Genomic DNA, 21,370 nt, shown 5'->3' with positions numbered 1-21,370 from the left:
TGTTTTTTTATTACAGAGAAAAGGGAATCATTTAACCATTAAATAAACCCAATAGGGCTGTTCTGGCCCCAATAAGGGGTAATTATATTTTAGTTGGGATCAAATACAAAGCACTGTTTTATTTTTACAGAGAAAAAGGAAATCAGTTTTAAAAATCTGGATATCGGGTTTCCGGATAAGGGATCCCATACCTGTACAATACTTTCCATGGCTTCCTTACATACTGTATTTTTGTATTGCTGTCTTAGTCACAGGATCGTTTACAACCTTAAAGGAGAAGGAAAGGTAAAAACTAAGTAAGCTTTATCAGAAAGGTCTATGTAAATACAGCCATAAGCACTCACAGAAACGCTGCACTGAGTCAAAAGAAACACAGGATATCTTGTCTTTCTTTGTGTAAACATGTTCTTTCATATCAGACTTCCTCTCTCAGAAAAATCCTTTATTCCTGGGTTGGAGTCTGCCCAGCTCTCTCCTCACTCTGCTCTCCTGCTCCATGCTTTAGTAAGAATTCACTCCCATCAGAATGTGTGATCTGAGCTAGAGCTGCAGCAGGAAGCTAATAAGATCAAGCTAAAATGGCAGCTGCTATCTTGAACAAACAGAGGGAGCTTCTAGGGCTGTTTACTCAGGTATGGTAAAGCTTTCTGCAGAATAAATATAGGGTTCTAGGTGGCACTAATCTATTGGCAGTAAGATGTCTTTCCTTCTCCTTTAAAAATGTAATTGGTCTTTGTTCACTAGATGAGCTTTCAATGTCAATAAAACCTTTGCAAGTTGATATGGAATTAACGAGGTTGGTAGCGTTTTACAGGTACAGGCCTGCAACTAGTGGCAGCCCAATTCTCCATTTCTTAAATCACACCTTCTAACAACATCACGCTGTTTATCCTATATTACCTAACAGTGCAGGCACACATCTCTAAAAAGTAAGATATAGTTATGCCTAGTGGTCTTTCTTAAACTTTCAAATAAAGAAATATAATTTTGACAGTTCTCATAGATCTATAATCCAGCAACCAGTGCTGACAAGCACCTATTATATTAGCTCCCCAGGCAAGCTGATAATGATGCACTTCACACCAATGCTCCCCTTCCCACACTTACAAAAACTATGATATTTTACTTCCGTTTGATAAAACGCATTTGATCTTCAGCGCTGTTCCGTTTTTTTATTGTTAAGCATTCTCCGTGATTTCCTTGCCTTTTCCCATAATGAACACGCTCTTTCTGGAAACATATCTATTCTGGGTACACAAATCATGCTTCATCTATAACTCACGGTTACAATTATTTTGCAGACATAAATACAAAACAAAATCAAAGTAGTTTGACCCCAGAAATACTGCACCGTGAAGCATTTGCACAAGTTAGCATATTGGTGAATGACACAAAACGGGCAAAACTGGAGTTACATTGCTTTGTAAGCCATAGCAACTAATAAGGAATTAGCTCTGAACAGTCAGTTGCAGTAGGACCAACAAAAGCAAATTCTGATAACCGGTTACGGCACCTAAGTAAAGTTTACCCAAATTGTGTTGATTCTTTTCCACATTTGTAAAGATCACGTGGACATCTAATATGAGGATTGTATGGTGATTAGTGATGAGCAAATCTGTTCCGTTTCTCTTCGCCAGAAAATTTGCGACTCTTTCAAAAGATCCGCAAAACGGCAAAAAAGTCGCGAAACGGTGAAATTGTCGTGCGGCAAAAAAAATTGTCGCCCGCAACTATTCTTTTGTCATCCGCGGCTATTATTTTGTTGCACGGCTATTATTTTGTCTCCCGCGGCTATTATTTTGTCGTGTGGCTATTATTTTGTCTCCCCCAGCTATTATTTTGTCGTCCGCGGTAATTAATTTGTCGCCCGCGGCTATTATTTTGTCGTGCGGCTATTATTTTGTCTCCCACTGCTATTATTTTGTCGCCCGCGGCTATTATTTTGTCACACTATTATTTCGTTGCACGGCTATTATTTCGTTGCACGGCTATTTTTTGGTGCACGACTATTATTTTGTCGCCCGCGGCTATTATTTTGTTGCACGGCTATTATTTTGTCGCACAGCTATTGTTTCGTCGCCCACGGCTATTATTTTGTCGCGCGGCTATTCTATTGACGCCCGTGACTATTCTTTTTTGCCGCCGGCGACAATTTTGGACATGCGCCAAATTTTTCCATGCCGCAAATTCATGCCTTGCGAAACATTTCTCCCATAACTAATGGTGATCTGTTCTAGAGACCTGGGAGGGAAATAAAAATTTTGCTGGACTACAGCTACAGCTTCCAGAATGCATAGGGGAACAATGCCTATATTATTTTACTAATTATATCATCAAAAAGTAAACCTAAGGAAGTCTGAGGGACACAAGAGGATTATTAAATTAAATAGAACAATCCTGTTGATGATATGCAGAGAGATGGTTATTTCTGGATTAAATTTTTAGGGACGCTTCCAATGACATTGCTTTGCCATAAAATACTTGGTAAAGTTTCCACTTCTGTCTTAAATGTTTTCATTTCTAATTTTTTTGTTAATTATAATATTTCATGCAAAATAATTCTTCCCCTCCCAAGTGCCTGAAATTGGAAATGTTATACACGCTAAATGATATTCTATTATGGCAATCTTTTTCAGAGGGATGAAACGCGTATAATTAATTAGTAATCCCAACTGGAAACGGGGGGAAAGATAAAGTGCACCGAATGCGTCGGCAAGAGCAGCTGCAATTTGATTTCGGTTTAATTAAAAAATGTATGTAAGGCAAACAATTATTTGTTTTTCTTTACTTTCAACATAACGTTATCACGCTTAATAAAGTAATTATCTTTATCTTCTGAACTGGAAAGAGCTCAATATGAATTCCGTGTTGATTTCCTTAAGAGGATAGACTAGTGGGAGGTCCCACAATTAATTTCCATAAATAAGTCAAAACCACATTACATTTTCTAAAGCAAATTTCTCTTGAAAGAGTTTGAGTCAGCTGGGAATCTGCTTCACAACTTGTCTGATGGCTGAATTACTGGATCCTTGTCCAATCCATTTATTCCCAGGATCAAAACATCTGCAAAGCTGTCATCTACATTTCTCATTGTTGATTGAAAACCAAGAAGCCTTCTTTGACTTCATTATTTATGGGCAGTTTTATTGGTGCGTGTCTTTATTATAAAGATGAATTTCATTATCTCAGTTATTGAAACTTGAACAATAAACTTTAACAAATATTCAAAGTTGGCTTTCAGTGACACTGATGCAGCGCAATCTTCTAATATCAAGCATTTACTTTATTTGATCAAATAACTAGTGATGGGTGAAATGTTTCGCCAGGCATGGATCCATGGCGAATTTCCGCGTTTCACCTTTGGCAGATTGTTTCACGAAACTGATGAAAAAATTTGCAACAGAAAAATTTGCCAGGCATCCAAAAATTGTCGCCTGCGTCAAAAGAATAGTCATGCATCAAAAAAGAATAGTTGCGGGCGTCAAAAGAATAGCTGCGTGACAAAAGAATAGCCGTGGGTGACAAAAGAATAGCCTCGGGTGACAAAAGAATAGTTGCGGGCGACAAAAGAATTGCTGCGGGTGACAAAAGAATAGCCTCGACAAAAGAATAGCCGCGGGCGACAATTTTTTTTGACGCACAACATTTTCATCGTTTAGCGAATTTTACTCAGCTTTGCGAATCTTTTGAAAGGTTCGCAAATTTTTCAGAGAAGCAAAACGGGACAGATTCGCTCATCACTACAAATAACGTTTTGAAAATAGCACAGGCACATCATGCAAATTCAGAGGCATAACAGTGACAAAAGTTGAGATAACTATGACCCTAAAAATCATACACAGATGTTTCACAGAGGAATATTATGGAGACTTTTGCAACTGACTTTAGTCCAGCAAAATTCATCTAAACTGATGCACGGGGCCCCAGGGTTAATGCATTCTGCAGTATAAGGTCATTAAATCACTGAAAGTTAAAAAAATAACAGCAAAGGCACTCAAAACACAAGAGAATCGTGATGAGTGAATCGGTCCCGTTTTGCTTCGCCAAAAAATTCACAAAACAGCAGGAAAATTTGTGAAACTGCAATTTTGGCGCTGCTATTTTGACACTACCACACCTATTTTGACAAGAGCGTGACTTTTTTTGACACGCAACATATTTTTTTTCTGCAAATTTACATGGAATATGAAGGGCACAATTGTGCTTTAGCTGATGAGCAAATCTGTCCCTTTTCGCGAAACTTTTTTGTCGGCCACGTTGTATTTTGTCGCACACATCTTTTTTTTTTACGCACCCAATTTGATGCGACCACACCTATTTTGACACGACCTTACCCAGTTTGACGCGACTGTGCCCTATTTGACGCGACCACAATTTTTTTTGACGAGCAAAAGATTTTTTTCACTGCAAATTTACACGGAAGTTTCAGAAAACAATTCTCCAATGGCGAAATGTGGAAATTCGCAGTGAATTCAAGCCTGGTGGTGAAAAAGTTTGCTCATCAATACAAAAGAACAGATTGTTGTTTATTTATTTTGTACAGCCATTAATACCCATTTTCCCCAATGTAGCTTTATGGTGCATGTTAAATAAAGGTAGCCATACACGGCCAATTTTATTTGCCGATATTGGTTCCTTAGACCAATTCAGCAGTTTATCGGCCTGTGTATGGGCACTAATGATGGGCCTGCCCTACCGATATCTGGCCTGAAATCGCCCAGATCTCCATCAGGCAGGTTTGATTTTTCATTGGATTGGGGACCGCTTTGGCTCGTTGATTCGGTTCCCGAACCGACGGACGCCCATACCCGCCGCTATTATTCTGACATAATTATTTTTTAATTATGTGAATAGTAAAAAAATGAAGCAAGAAGGGGTGGGAACTTTATTATCACGGGGGGGTACGTTGGTTGATAACGGGGAAAAAGCAGAAATTTTGAACTCTTATTTTTCATCTGTCTATACATCTGAGGAGCCAGATAATGAAGGCTTCCCTTTTAATATACCCAGTGCTAGTAATTTAGCTACTGACGCGTGGGTCACTCAGGAGGAAATTCAAAAGAGACTTGAACATGTAAAGGTAAACAAAGGTCCAGGACCGGATGGGATTCATCCCAGGGTATTAAATGAGCTGAGCGCTGTGATTGCCAAGCCCTTCACATAATTTTTCAGGATTCGTTGAGGTTTGGCATGGTGCCGAGAGACTGGCGGATTGCTAATGTGGTGCTGTTATTTAAAAAGGGATCTCGTTCTCAGCCTGAAAACTATAGGCCTGTTAGTCTGACATCAGTAGTAGGAAAGCTTCTGGAAGGGGTAATAAGGGATAGGATAGTTGAATACATTGCAGTTCACAATACTATTAGTTTGTGCCACATGGTTTTATGCGTAACAGATCTTGCCAGACTAATTTAGTTGCCTTTTATGAGGAGGTGAGCAGGAACCTTGATGCTGGAATGGCAGTTGATGTCATCTACTTAGATTTTGCTAAAGCGTTTGATACAGTACCTCACAAAAGGTTAATGATCAAATTGAGGAATATTGGCCTAGAACATAATATTTGTAATTGGATAGAGAACTGGCTGAAGGATAGAGTACAAAGAGTGGGGGTAAATGGAACATTTTCTAATTGGGCCAGTGTGGTTAGTGGAGTACCGCAGGTGTCAGTCCTTGGTCCTTTGCTTTTTAACTTGTTTATTAATGACCTGGAGGTGGGCATAGAGAGTACTGTTTCTATTTTTGCTGATGACACTAAATTGTGCAAAACTATAAGTTCCATGCAGGATGTGCCGCTTTGCAGAGCGATTTGACAAAATTGGAAAACTGGGCAGCAAACTGGAAAATGAGGTTCAATGTTGACAAGTGCAAAGTTATGCACTTTGGTAGAAATAATATAAACGCGAACTATCTACTGAATGGTAGTGTGTTGGGGGTATCCTTAATGGAGAAGGATCTAGGGGTTTTTGTAGATCACAAGTTGTCCAATTCCAGGCAGTGTCATTCTGTGGCTACTACAGCAAATAAAGTGCTGTCTTGTATAAAAAAGGGCATTGACTCAAGGGATGAGAACATAATTTTGCCCCTTTATAGGTCCCTGGTAAGGCCTCACCTTGAGTATGCAGTGCAGTTTTGGGCTCCAGTCCTTAAGAAGGATATTAATGAGCTGGAGAGAGTGCAGAGACTGCAACTAAACTGGTAAAGGGGATGGAAGATTTAAGCTATGAGGTTAGACTGTCGAGGTTGGGGTTGTTTTCTCTGGAAAAGAGGCGCTTGCGAGGGGACATGATTACTCTGTACAAGTACATTAGAGGGGATTATAGGCAGTTGGGGGATGTTCTTTTTTCCCATAAAAACAATCAGCGCACCAGAGGTCACCCCTTTAGATTAGAGGAACAGAGCTTCCATTTGAAGCAGCGTAGGGGGTTTTTCACGGTGAGGGCAGTGAGGTTGGGGAATGCCCTTCCTAGTGATGTGGTAATGGCAGATTCTGTTAATGCCTATAAGAGGGGCCTGGATGAGTTCTTGAACAAGCAGAATATCCAAGGCTATTGTGATACTAATATCTACAGTTAGTATTAGTGGTTGTATATATAGTTTATGTATGTGAGTGTATAGATTGGTTAGTATAGGTTGTGTGCTGGGTTTACTCGGATGGGTTGAACTTGATGGACAATGGTCTTTTTTCAACCCTATGTAACTATATAACTATATAACTATATATAAATGACCGAATTAGCCCGATATCACCCACCGCGGAGAAGATCCACTCACTTGGTGACCTCGCCAAGCGAGCGGATCTTAGCGTGTATGGCCATCTGAGAAAAAAAAATCAGCTTTTGCAGCCCGATACCCCATGTCTCTTCCCTTTAACCATGTGTGAAATATTTTCCTTCTTGGAAACGGTAATAAATGGCAAAGTAATATTTTGCTTTGTCTCTTCATTTTAACGGCTTTAAAGCACATTAATTTTTCATCATATGTATGTTACATTTAAATTATTGCTCTGTATAAATGTACCCTTAAGACCATACTTTAGACCATAAGTACTGTACTATATTTACAGTCTAATCATTCCTTACTTTAGGGATAGCTAATAGCACGGGCTAAAACTGGAAATAAATGAATGCATTTCAAGGATATCATTAAACAATGCCAAGGGCCATTCTATGGTTTACCTCTTCTTGAAGATTATATTAGCTGATTTATTCATTTCAGTTTGGATATTTAATAACTAACAAAACATACAATAAAATAATTTAACAGACAGCAAAAGGGATGCTCTACACTCACCTATATTATTAAATAAAGTAAATATTTCATTTTAAGGACTGGGAACTCCTAGCTTTCCCTATATAAAAATATATCAATTAATGCAAAGAGCTATTGCATTTGACTCCTCCCACAAAAACATCTCTCCCTCATCCAGATGTTTTACACAATTAAAGTGGCATTACTTGTTACAATATAATGTACAGTGTGTGTCTGTGACTTACTCTTGACAGTGAGCATACACCACGGGGGCATGTTGTCTATTATTATTATTATTAACATTTATTTATAAAGCGCCAACATATCCCGCAGCGCTGTACAATAAGTGGGTTACATACATTGGACATACAGAGTAACATATAAAGCAACCAATAACCGATACAGGAGGGGAAGGGAGCCCTGCCCAAAAGAGCTTACAATCTACAAGGAGAAAGGGTTGAGGCACAAGGTGTGGGAATGGGCATAATCCTGGGTTGTGAGAGGTGGGGCACAGGTTATTTAGCGGCACACTGAGGTTATGTTAAACTAGATTAGGGTAAGCTTCTCTAAATAAATGTGTTTTTAGAGATCTCTTGAAGGCAGAGAGATTGGGAGAAAGTCTGACAGTTTGTGGGAGCGAATTCCAGAGAAGGGGGGCAGCCCTTGCAAAGTCTTGAATGCCAGTGTGTGAGGAGGGAATGAGAGAGGAGTTGAGGAGCAGGTCAGTAGGGGGGTAACAAGCGGGTTGGATGGTACCTAGAGATGAGTTCAGAGATGTAGGGTGGGGCTGCTTTGAATGTGAGGGTCATTAGTTTGAATTGTATCCTGGATGGTAGGGGAAGCCAGTGTAGGGATTGGCAGAGTGGCATGGCAGAGGGACTGGCAGAGTGGCACGGCAGAGGGACTGGCAGAGTGGCACGGCAGGGACTGGCAGAGTGGCACGGCAGAGGGATTGGCAGAGTGGCACGGCAGAGGGACTGGCAGAGTGGCACGGCAGAGGGATTGGCAGAGTGGCACGGCAGAGGGACTGGCAGAGTGGCACGGCAGGGACTGGCAGAGTGGCACGGCAGAGGGATTGGCAGAGTGGCACGGCAGAGGGACTGGCAGAGTGGCACAGCAGGGACTGGCAGAGTGGCACGGCAGAGGGATTGGCAGAGTGGCACGGCAGGGGAGGAGCGGTTGGAGAGGTGTATGAGCCGGGCAGCAGTATTCATTATGGACTGGAGAGGGGACAGTCTTTGGAGGAGAAGGCCTATCATATATATACATTATGTCTTTCCTTTACCATTGAAATACTTGGGGTTTGGGGGTTATTAAAAATAACTGTTCCTGGTCTATTAAACTGTAGCTGGTGTTCCCAACATTTTTTACTCCCTCAACCACATTCAAATGTAAAAAGAGGCGGGAGCAAAATAAGCATGAAATCTGTATCTGGGTGTACCAAATAAGGGCTGCGATTGGTTAATTGATAGCCCCAATGTGGACTGGCAGCCTACAGAAGATTTTGTTTGCCAGTACACCTGGTTTTTATTCAAAAATAAGCCCCTTCCTTGAGGCCACTGGGAGCAACTTCCAAGGGGTTGGTGAGCAACATGTTTCTCCTGATGAATGACATTTTCTGGCAGGTATCACTGTGAAAAATCTCTCATAGACGCCAACATATTGTGTGCTGAAAACATTAATGCAAGACACACATTGACTTCAATATGTTTTCTAAATTTTATCCGTTTTATAAATTCTTTGGCAAAATGGGACAGATTCATCCATCACTAGTAAACTATCAACTATCAACTTTGCTTGTGTGGTAAGAGTGCCTCCTTTATTTTCTTTATGAGCTTCAGATGCTGTGGCTTCTAGGACATAGAGCCAGGAATTCTTTTAATGTTGATGAAAGAAAAATTTCCATTCTATAAGAATGGAGCAACTTTGCTCCTATATGGAAAAGGCAAGGAATCATCTTGTCACTCACCGAAGTAGCCACAAACTCACCAGAAACCCTGACCTGAAGTAATCCAGTTGGAAAGGAAGGAAATAATAATATTTGGCATTTTTAAACATACAGACAACATAGGAATCCCAAAAGTATCTCAACTATTTAATGTGTTTCGAGCAACTTATATATCTAAGCGCAGCTAAATGCATAAAATAGGAAAACCTAAGGGTTGCTCTTTTTAATTGTGTTTGCCTGCACACAGCTACCATATTAATAAACACCCTTAAGTAATTTATTATCACTTTATATTTGCTATAATTGCTGCTAAACTTAGGCTTGATTATCCGAAGTCCAAATAATTAATAGTTCAATCACATAAACATAAATATCAATGTCTGTGCCCAACAATTCTCATATAATAAAATACAGTAGATGGTTCCCTCATAAACGTTTGCACACACAAAATAATAATGACGCTATTGGCTTATTTTAGCAAGCTAAGCATACATTAGATTTAGAAAATGCGTGATGGGCGAATCCGCCGTTTCGCCGAAAAATTTGCAAATCTTTCAAAAGATCCGTGAAACGGCGAAAAATTCGTGAAACTGAGAAAATGTCGTGCGACAAAAAAAATTGTCGCCCACGGCTATTATTTTGTCGCATGGCTATTGTTTTGTCGCCCGCGGCTATTGTTTTGTCGCCCGCGGCTATTATTTTGTCGCGCGGCTATTGTTTCGCCGCCCGCGGCTATTATTTTGTCGCGCGGCTATTGTTTCGTCGCCCGCGGCTATTATTTTGTCGGGCGGCTATTGTTTCGTCGCCCGCGGCTATTATTTTGTCGCGCGGCTATTGTTTCGTCGCCCGCGGCTATTATTTTGTCGGGCGGCTATTGTTTCGTCGCCCCCGGCTATCATTTTGTCGCGCGGCTATTGTTTCGTCGCCCGCGGCTATTGTTTTGTCGCGCGGCTATTGTTTCGTCGCCCGCGGCTATTATTTTGTTGCGCGGCTATTGTTTCGTCACCCGCGGCTATTGTTTTGTCGCCAGCGGCTATTATTTTGTCGGGCGGCTATTGTTTTGTCGCCCGCGGCTATTATTTTGTCGCGCAGCTATTGTTTTGTCGCCCGTGGCTATTGTTTTGTTGCGCTGCTATTGCTTCGTCGCCCGCGGCTATTGTTTCGTCGCCCGCGACTATTGTTTTGTTGCGCGGCTATTGTTTCATCGCCCGCGGCTATTGTTTCATCGCCCGCGGCTATTATTTTGACGCCCGCGGCTATTCTTTTTTGACGCCGGCGACAATTTTTGGACGTGCGGCAAATTTTTCCGCGGTGAATTTTTTCATCCGTTTCCCGAAACAATCTGCCAATGGCGAAACACAGAAATTTGCCACAAATCCATGCCTGACGAAACATTTCGCCCATCACTAGTCTACAGTCTATATAATGATAGAGCGGGTTTAACTGAAGCAATTTGGACTTGTAGGCAGGGTCGGACTGGGGGGTGCAGGGCCCACCAGGGTTCCACCCCAGGGGCTTTGCACCCCCCCACAGGCCCCCTAACACCCCCCACAGGGGCCCCCACCACCCGCCCAACATCCTCTCCTGAACGTGCTTAAGTGAAACGCGTCAGGAGAGGACTACGATGGCCAGTAAGAGGGCTCGGTGGCCCAGTCCAACCCTGCTTGTAGGCATGTGTTCTTTTCCAGTAACACAAAGGTTTTCCAACATCGGCATACTGGGGCTACTGCAGTAAGTGTCTTGCTGGCAGAGGGGCTCCAAGAGATAGGATAGTGCTAATTGTGGGTTACAATGACCCCATTATATTCTACCCAAGGGGCCTACATGGGTAGTGATGAGGAAATCTGTCCCGTTTCACTGAAAAATTCACAAAACTGCATAAAAATTAGCGAAACGGTGAAACATTTGTGTAATGCAGTTACCCTGTGACTTTTTTGATGCATGCAACTTTTTTCATGCGACACGACTTTTTAAAATCAACTGTAATGTATTTGATGCAACTGCCACTTTTTTGAAGTGACCGCGTTTTTTTTAATGCAATACTGACTTTTTCCTCAGTCACCGAATTTTTTTCATGTCAAATTTTTGTGGCTGTTTCGTGAAAAATATCTGTCAGTGGTATTTCACTATGAATCCCTGCCTGGCAAAAAATTTTGCTCATCACTACCTATGGGCTAAAAATTGGGGTATCCTGGGGAGGGATTACTGACTTAGTAGTGTTAAAACCTGTGTTTCCTGATTCTGGCTCTGGCCCAGGTCATTCAGTAAAGTGTCCTCTCTACCTATTCCTTCAAAATTTTGAATACAAATATATATCCCTATGTAGGACTAGGCTCTTTATGTACATACTGGGAAAAGTTAATGGAGGTTGCCCTGAAATGATGGACCCTTTATGTAAAACAGTTTAACTGGCAATGTCCCCAATAATTTCATACCATGTTCAGCGTCAGCAACTCCACATTAGCTGTTATCTTCTCGGAAGTGGATTATTAAACAATCACCTGCCCCTCACATACCTGTTTGCCTTTATTGGGTCCTTGAGGCCTTCTGTAACAATGGCTAGTGGATCTCTATTAAAAACTATACCCCCAAACAATGTAGGTCTCTATAAAAATATATTCCATAAACCAGCTTATATGTAAAGCCCTGCTTCAACTAAATAAACCATTTTGATAAAAATATACTTTTTTAGTACAGGTATCGGACCCCTTATCCGGAAACCCGTTATCCAGAAAGCTCCGAATTACGGAAAGCCCGTCTCCCATAGACTCAATTTTAATCAAATAATTCAGAATTTTAAAACTGATTTCCTTTTTCTCTGTAGTAAGAAAACAGTACCTTGTAATTGATCCCAATTAAGATATAATTAATCCTTATTGGATGCAAAACAATCCTGTTGGGTTTAATTAATGTTTTATTGATTTTTTAGTAGACTTAAGGTATGAAGATCCAAATTACGGAAAGACCCCTTATCCGGAATACCCTTGGTCCCGAGCATTCTGGATAATAGGTCCTATACCTGTAGTATGTGCCATTGGGTAATCCTAAATAGAAAACTGCCATTTTAAGTACTAAGGGCCGCCCCCTGGGATCATAGGATTCACAGGTCACACAAACAAGCCAAGGCACACATACATGCTAGGCCCCATCAGCCAATGAATGGACAGAGTTCTGCCTTTTGCTTCCCACTACTTCCTGTTACAGTTAGAGCTGCATCACTTCCTGTCAGCTGATCTCTGAGGGAGCACACTCCCCATCACTAAATGGCGGCTCAAGGGAAAGGATGTAAAAGGGCAATATTTACTGATACATATATTCCAGTTTCGCGAGAGTCTTTAATAGGCCACTTAACATAATATAAACTGTCTGTTGGTTACGTATTCATTCTGGGGTGATAGTTTCCCTTTAACTTTCTTTTCTGAGAATTCAAATCTGAATTGTAGCTATGTACAACTCCACTATTTTACCTTAAATGAAATTCATGATTTTCTTTTTCTCTACTAAAAATAAATCAATGTATAATGAAAGGATAAATAAACCTTGTTCTGACATTGGTCCGAGATGCAGACGATGAATCCTCAATTACCGTATAGGCTCATATGCACATATACCCAATTAATCATCGCAGCCATGCCATAACCACCCCTACGATCCCACCTCGCACTCAGATACGGTGTTGTTGTGCAGGCTGAAATATTCCATATAAAAATGAAAGGTATCTATAAAATAGCCTTTATCCTACAGCGAGTCATGCCAAGTGCATAGGCGGGATATAAAAGGAGGCAGCTCATCCAGAAACATAATAATAAATTACTCTTTTTTTACACATAAATGCTTAGCGGAGGTTTTAATGTGACATTCAGCTCCAAAAATGATTGCCGTTACCTTCCCGGCACCGCGGGATTATTATTATTCCACAGACTCATAGTGGCCCTGACCTTGGGGCTATGAAGGTCATGTTCCAAACACCCCCCGTGCCCCCCTTATTGTTTCCATTCCATTGGATATCGGCAGCCGGAGTTATTTAAAAAAGGTTGTTTGTGTTTGTTTTGGCAGTTTGCTATTTTAATAAACCAACATTTACAATTATTTATTTTTGCATGTTAAATAGCTGTTAAGTACAAACACAGGGGATAATAAATGAGCTCTTCCTGGGCTTGACTGCTTGTTTTGTGCCTAAGCACTTAGTAATGAGATAAATGAAAATATTGAGAGAAAATAAATTATACTGTATCTAAATTGAAGTGCATGATGGGTGCCAAGGGGGTCCTGAGTGCTCATTTGCTTCTGGGCTATGCTTGTAGTACATACATTGCACAGAGCTGGAGGGTGCAAGGCAACCCTGTCCCCTGTACTAACTGCCTGCCATGGGGCAAGTGGTAAGTATAGGGTTCTGCTGTGGCCTGAATCCACCAGCACTCCCTAACTAGGGTGTCTTAATCATGGGCAAGTTAGTTGACAGATAGTGGGCAAGAGGGGGATAACTACATGCCTCTCACAGTCTACCCCATGTGAATACAGTGCTGCCAAAGACAGACAGAGCTATATTAAAGGGATACTGCCATAATTTTTAAGGGGTACTTTTTATTTCTAAATGACACTGTTTACATAGCAAATAATTCACTCTACCATTGAAACTTTTATTCTTGAACCAACAAATGTATTTGTAGCTGTAATATTGGTGTGTAGGCGCCATCTCAGTGCATTGTGCCTGAGTCTGAGCTTTCAGCCAGCGCTACACATTAGAACTGCTTTCAGCTAACCTATTGTTTCTCCTACTCCCATGTAACTGGAGGAGTCCCAAGCCGGACTTGGATTTCTTACTATTGAGTGCTATTCTGATACCTACTGGGAGCTGCTATCTTGCTCCCTTCCCATTGTTCTGCCGATTGGCTGCTGGGGGTGAGGGGGGGGTATCACTCCAACTTGCAGCACAGCAGTAAAGTGAGACTGAATTTATTAGAGCACAGGTCACATGGCTGTGGCACCCTGGGAAATGAAGAACATGGCTAGCCCCATGGGAAAAACAGATTACAATGCAGGATTCTGCTGGAGAAGCTCTATTAACTGATGGGTTTTGAAAAAAAAAACATGTTTTCCCATGTCAGTATTCCATGAATCCATGGAATGTAGGCCTTTCATATTGGAGTGCCGTAGAAACTCACAGAAAAAAAAACATGGCAGATTGTGCCTATTTTTTTCCAAATTGAATTCTTTCCACCACAAGTAAATGACCCCTAATAAGTCACCCAGCCATGTTATATAAATGTAGATCAGAACCTTTTGACTATAATTCAAGCCACGATTTTCAACACTATGGGGCACATTTACTATGGGTCGAATCCGAGTCCGAATGGAAAAAATTCTGATTGGAAACGAACGTTTTGCGATTTTTTCGTATTTTTGCGATTTTTTCGGCGCCTTTACGACTTTTCGGAAATTATCGCGACTTTTTCGTTACCAATACGATTTGCGCGAAAAAACGCACGTTTTTCGTAGCCATTCCGAAAGTTTCGATTTTTTCGTAGCGTTAAAACTTGCGCGAAAAGTTGCGCTTTTTTCGTAGCGTTAAAACTTAAAAGGCGTGACGTTTTGCGCAAGTTTTAACACTACGAAAAAATCGCAACTTTTTGCGCAAGTTTTAACGCTACGAAAAAATCGCAACTTTCGGAATGGCTACGAAAAACTCGCGTTTTTCCGCAAAAATCGTATTGGTAACGAAAAAGTCGCGATAATTTTCCGAAAAAATCGCAAAATACCGATCATTACGAAAAAAACGCAATCGGACGCATTCGGCCCGTTCGTGAGTAAGTAAATGGGCCCCTATGACAAGATACAAAATAATTTTTAAATGTGTTCTGCCCAATTTATAGTACAGGTATCGGACCCCTTATCCGGAAACCCATTATCCAGAAAGTTCCGAATTACGGAAAGCCTGTCTCCCATAGACTCCATTATAATCAAATAATTAGGATTTTTAAAATTGATTTCCTTTTTCTCTGTAATAATAAAACAGTACCTGTACTTGATCCCAACTAAGATATAATTACCCCTTATTGGGGCAGAACAGCCCTATTGGGTTTATTTAATGGTTAAATGATTCCCTTTTCTCTGTAATAATAAAACAGTACCTGTACTTGATCCCAACTAAGATATAATTACCCCTTATTGGGGGCAGAACAGCCCTATTGGGTTTATTTAATGGTTAAATGATTCCCTTTTCTCTGTAATAATAAAACAGTACCTGTACTTGATCCCAACTAAGATATAATTACCCCTTATTGGGGGCAGAACAGTCCTATTGGGTTTATTTAATGGTTAAATGATTCCCTTTTCTCTGTAATAATAAAACAGTACCTGTACTTGATCCCAACTAAGATATAATTACCGCTTATTGGGGCAGAACAGCCCTATTGGGTTTATTTAATGGTTAAATGATTCCCTTTTCTCTGTAATAATAAAACAGTACCTGTACTTGATCCCAACTAAGATATAATTACCCCTTATTGGGGCAGAACAGCCCTATTGGGTTTATTTCATGGTTAAATGATTCCCTTTTCTCTGTAATAATAAAACAGTACCTGTACTTGATCCCAACTAAGATATAATTACCCCTTATTGGGGCAGAACAGCCCTATTGGGTTTATTTAATGGTTAAATGATTCCCTTTTCTCTGTAATAATAAAACAGTACCTGTACTTGATCCCAACTAAGATATAATTACCCCTTATTGGGGGCAGAACAGCCCTATTGGGTTTATTTCATGGTTGAATGATTCCCTTTTCTCTGTAATAATAAAACAGTACCTGTACTTGATCCCAACTAAGATATAATTAATCCTTATTGGATGCAAAACAATCCTATTGGATTTAATTAATGTTTTATTGATTTTTTAGTAAACTTAAGGTATGAAGATCCAAATTTCGGAAAGACCCCTTATTCGGAATACCTTTGGTCCCGAGCATTCTGGATAACGGGTCCTATACCTGTATAGATATGTAGCGAACTGTTCGCCGGCGAACAAATTCGCGCGGACATTGGGTGTTCGCGAACGCGTATGTTCGCGAACTTTCAGCGTATGTTCGCAGTTTGGGTTTGTGCGGCATTTTCCACCGCATTTTTTATTGTCGCAAAAGTATTGTACAATACGCCGCACAAGTCACACATGGCGTTTTTCCGCAAATCCCATTTTCATGGCGTTTAGCGCGACATAGCAAAAAAGCAGCGTATTTTCGCTAGAATAGCTTGCGTTTTTTGCGCAACGCTGTGCCAACAAAGTATTTTTCAGAGAAATTTTTGCCCTTGATCCCCCTCCTGCATGCCACTGTCCAGGTCGTGGCACCCTTTAAACAACTTTAAAATCAGGTTTTAAAGTTCGCCTTCCCATTGAAGTCTATGGGGTTCGCAAAGTTCGCGAATATTTGCGGGTTTTGGCGTAAGTTCGCGAACATGTTTGCAAACTTTTTTTTTTAGGTTCGCTACATCCCTATACCTGTATCTCATAGCACTGGTTTATGTCTAATATACACTCAACATGCTTATTGGAAGGAGATTAATAACGGACCAAACTGAGCTCTCTGATTCAAATTGATATTGGTGCTTAAGGCGTATTATCTTTCCCGAGTTAGCGCAAATAGAATTCAGCTGATTCACTGTCTCGCATCTGAATGACAGCCGGCAAGGTTAGCGACCTTATCTCACCAATCGCCTTTCATTACTTGCTATCTGACAATAAGAAAATCCGATTCTGTAGAGATGATTATAGAGCAGCATTTCCTGCATATGCCATAACTGTAATCAATTTCACTTCTCTGTTATTTCAAACACTATAATTTATCTTGTTTATTATGTTTATCTGTGGTGATATATTTTTAAGGGTGCTTCCTATGCCCATCATGTCCATGGAACTGACTATTTGTTGCAAGCAAACCTAGTTGTTATGCTGATTTGTACTGTGTAGGTAGGTGGAGGATAATGAAAGCTTGGGGTGGTTTAGCAGCCTCAAAAAGGAACCCAGTTTATAAAGTAGGACTATTTTCTGCTTTGACATGTTCTATGGATTAGACATTAGGTTAGGCAGAGTCGGACTGGGGCCTCAGGGGCCCACCAGAAAACCTTAGACGACAGGCCCATTCTCCAAACTATTTTTCCTCCTTTCCTCACCCAACCTTTTTATTCTCCCAGTCTCTTTTATTTACATGCTAGAATCTATTCCTCCATCTATTTCTCCTCTTTGTTCCCATTCAGAAATAGGGAATGGCCATGAAACAGGCCAAATGATTAGGAGCAGGAGGGCCCACTGACACCTGGGCCCACCGGGAGTTTTCCAGGTATCGTGGTGGGCCAGTCCCACACTGAGGTTAATCATTGCTTATCAACTAAAATTATATACGATGAGAACTTTTCAATCTTTTTTCCCTCTTAACAGAAGAATCTACCCTAAAAGAATAAAGATACATAGAAAACAAAATAAACTACCTTAGAAATAAATTGCAGGTAAATTCTAACTCCCCACCCTGAAAAATTAATTTGTTAAGCCCAGCAGACAAGCAGAATGATCCCTAATACATGTTCCATGTCTAGTGAACCCCTAGTGACCAAAGACTTACTAGCACGTCAGTCTCCTTGCACTGTTGAGTACATTTTGCTTCATTTTATCACAGGTGGGCCAAGCTGGCCAATCGCACCCTCCCTCCCGTGTGCACAAACGTACGCACACACGGGGATGCCGTAGAGGCCGGAGACGCTATGCAGAGAGGGAGCCTCGGGAATATAATGTGGGGGTAAGAGATACCGGACTAGGAGTTGGCAACTGAGATACCTGCCTAGCGCCCCCTTCTGCCTACCCCTAGTTCCAGCCCTGCATTTTATTATATTTAGTGATGAGTGAATCTGTCCCATTTCATTACACCGAGAAATTAGCAAAACATTGCAAACATTTCCGAAACTAAATAAATAATGTTTGTCCAAAAAAATGTTGCGAGCATCATTTTACTTTTTTTGTCACACGGTGAATTTTTCCATGGTGCATTTTTGCACCCGTTTCACAAAACAATCCGCCAATGGGGAAACGTGTAAATTCGCCACGAATCCATGCCTGGCAAAAATTTTTGCTCATCACTTATTATATTAAAATCAAACACTAGGAGGAAGGACATATTTATCCTAAGGTTTGTTGGATGCGTGTCTCCAAGAAACATTTTCTAGAGGATCATTTACTTAAATGAGAAGGAAAGGTAAAAACGAAGTAAGCTTTATTAGTAAGTACAGCCATATGCACTCACAGAAACATTGGGCCTGATTCACTAAAGGGCGATAAAAATTATCGCACGCTTTTTCCATAGTATTATCGCGTGCGAAAAAGCGCCATTTTCGCATGGGTTATTTCTCGCACTAGTTTTACCGTTTTGCGTTAATTTCCGCGCTGAAAAGAATACCATCGCATGATTCACTATAACTTTTGCGCGCTAAATATCGCATTCGGCTATGCGAAAATTAACACCTACTACAGGCAGGCGAAAAATTATACAAAAGTACAGTAAATGATTTTTTGCAATAAAATATGGACTTACAGTGTTATTTATTCAAGTCTGTGTTTCCCCTAGAGTGACGCAGCCGCCAGTTTGCAGCGAAATGGTCATTTTTAATACAGTAATTTTCCGCAAGTATTGGCGTGTATGGCTAACATGGCGTGCGTTCATTTGCGCGAGTATCTCTATTTGGCTACAAGTGATGAAATGTTTCGCCAGGCATGGATTCGCAGTGAATTTTTGGACGTGCGTTGAATTTTTTTTGCGGCGGATTTTTTCATGCGTTTCTCAAAACATTCCACCAATGGCAAAACGCATGAAAAAATTTGCCACGCAAAAATTCACCGCACATCCAAAAATTTATACAAGCGTCAAAAAATAAAAGTCACAGCAACAATTTTTTTGCCTGCACAACATTTTTGCCGTTTCGTGGATCTTTCGAAAGATTTGCTAATTTTTCACTAAAGAAACCAGAACACATTTGCTCATCACTAGTGGCTACTATTTATAAGCATCTACCATTTATATGCTACTATTTATATGTGGCTAATATTTATATACACCATTTATATGCGGCAACAATTTTTATACACTATTTCTATGCTACCATTCATATGCGGCGATTATTCGCGTAATTTAGCGCATGTACCGGCAAATACCGCATTGAAATAGTCTTTTTGCGAGTTAAATAACGCATGCAATATCGCGCATAAAAAAGCGCGAGTATGCTTATAGTGAATCGTGCGAAAAATCGCCAAAATTAAGACGCGGTAAAAATTTTAGCGTGCAATAAAAATAGCGCACGTTTTATCGCCCTTTAGTGAATCAGGCCCATTGAGTCCTCTATCAAAAGAAACACATGATTTCTTGTATCATTTTTTGTTCTTCCTCTCTCAGAAAAATGCTTAATTCCCAGGGCCAGAGTCTGCGCAGCTCTCTCCTCTTTCCCCTTTCTTGCTCCCCACTTCCATAAGAACTCATGAAACTCACTTTCCCTTCCCTTAGGGAAGTGTAACCTGAGCAACAAGGGCTACAGCTATACAGCAGGAAGCTATGAAGACCAAGCTAAAATGGCAGCTGCAATCTTAAACAAACAGAGAACACTTCCAGGGCTGTTTACTCAGGTATGGTAAAGCTTTCTGCAGAATAAATATAGTGTTCTAGGATAGAGTTCTAGGAGGCACTATGTGGCCAATCCATTGGCAGTAAAATGCCAATATGACTTTCCTTCTCCTTTATAATCTAGTTTTCAAAAGGCTTGTTGATTTGTTGAAATAGGGCATTATAAACAAACTAAACGAGGTTTTCTGCTTAAACACTTTCAGAGAGTAAAGGGAGGAACTCGAAGTATCTTCTTTCAAACAACGCTCCAGTCTGACAATTTCTATAATGTAGATTTAGCAGTCTCAGTAAAAGCGGTTTAAACACTTCCAGAGAAGAAAGGGAGGAGGAAGTCAAGGTTTCTTCGTTCAAACAATACATAACTCAGCAAGCTATACAATATGGATTTAGCAGTCTCAGTAAAGGATTCATACTTTGTTGATGTATGGCTTTATTTCCGGATATTCAAATCTTCACACAAAACACATTTCCATTACACAGGGTGGTGTTTGACTGTTCAGAGCAGTTACGCGCCTTGTGATTAATCGGCACCATCATCATAAAAATCAGGAAAGTTTTGATAAATAGAGATGTAGCGAACTGTTCGCCGGCGAACGAATTCGCGCGAACATCGGGTGTTCGCGAACGCGCAAGTTCGCAAACTTTTCGCGTATGTTCGCAATTTGGGTCCGCGTGGCGTTTTTCCGCTGCGTTTTTTCTCGGCCTAAAAATGCCGCGCAAGCCATACATGGCGTTTTTCAGCAAATCCAGTTTCCACTGTGGTAATAGCGCGAAATAGCAAAAAACGCCGCGTATTTCCGCTAGGTCTGCCCGTTTTTACGCAACGCTTTTTCAACAAAGTATTTTTCAGAGAAATTTTTGCCCTTGATCCCCCTCCTGCATGCCACTGTCCAGGTCGTGGCACCCTTTAAACAACTTTAAAATCAGTTTTCTGGCCAGAAATGGCTTTTCTAGGTTTTAAAGTTCGCCTTCCCATTGAAGTCTATGGGGTTCGCAAAGTTCGCGAATATTCGCGCTTTTTGGCGTAAGTTCGCGGACGCGTTCGCGAATTTTTTTTTTTGAGGTTCGCTACATCCCTATTGATAAATGAAGAAATATCAAAAGAATCCTTTAAATACCCAAGTTCAACAAGTTCAACATTGGAGAGAAAGAGTACTGAGCTTTTAAGGATAATAATCCAAGGAAAAACCCCTAATATAATATTTTAACTGGACCAGAATCCATTCTGTAAGCTCCATGGGGCAGGGACCTCCTTCCTACTGTGTCTCATACCACATGGCACTTATTCCCTGTGTATTTATATATATTTATTGTATTTATTATAACACTTGCCCTCCCTGTGTGTAATTGTGTATATTGTAAGACTGTACAGCGCTGCGTACCCTTGTGGCGCTTTATAAATAAAGTTATACATGCATACATACATACATACAGTATATACCAGAATGAATGAAGCAACTTGCCCACATATTCCATCAAAATGCGTTTTAGACACTACGGGGCAGATTTATTAAAATGTGAGTTT

This window comes from Xenopus tropicalis, chromosome 9, assembly GCF_000004195.4.
Source record: "Xenopus tropicalis strain Nigerian chromosome 9, UCB_Xtro_10.0, whole genome shotgun sequence".
NCBI lineage: Eukaryota > Metazoa > Chordata > Amphibia > Anura > Pipidae > Xenopus > Xenopus tropicalis.
Note: the sequence above shows the minus strand (reverse complement) of the source record.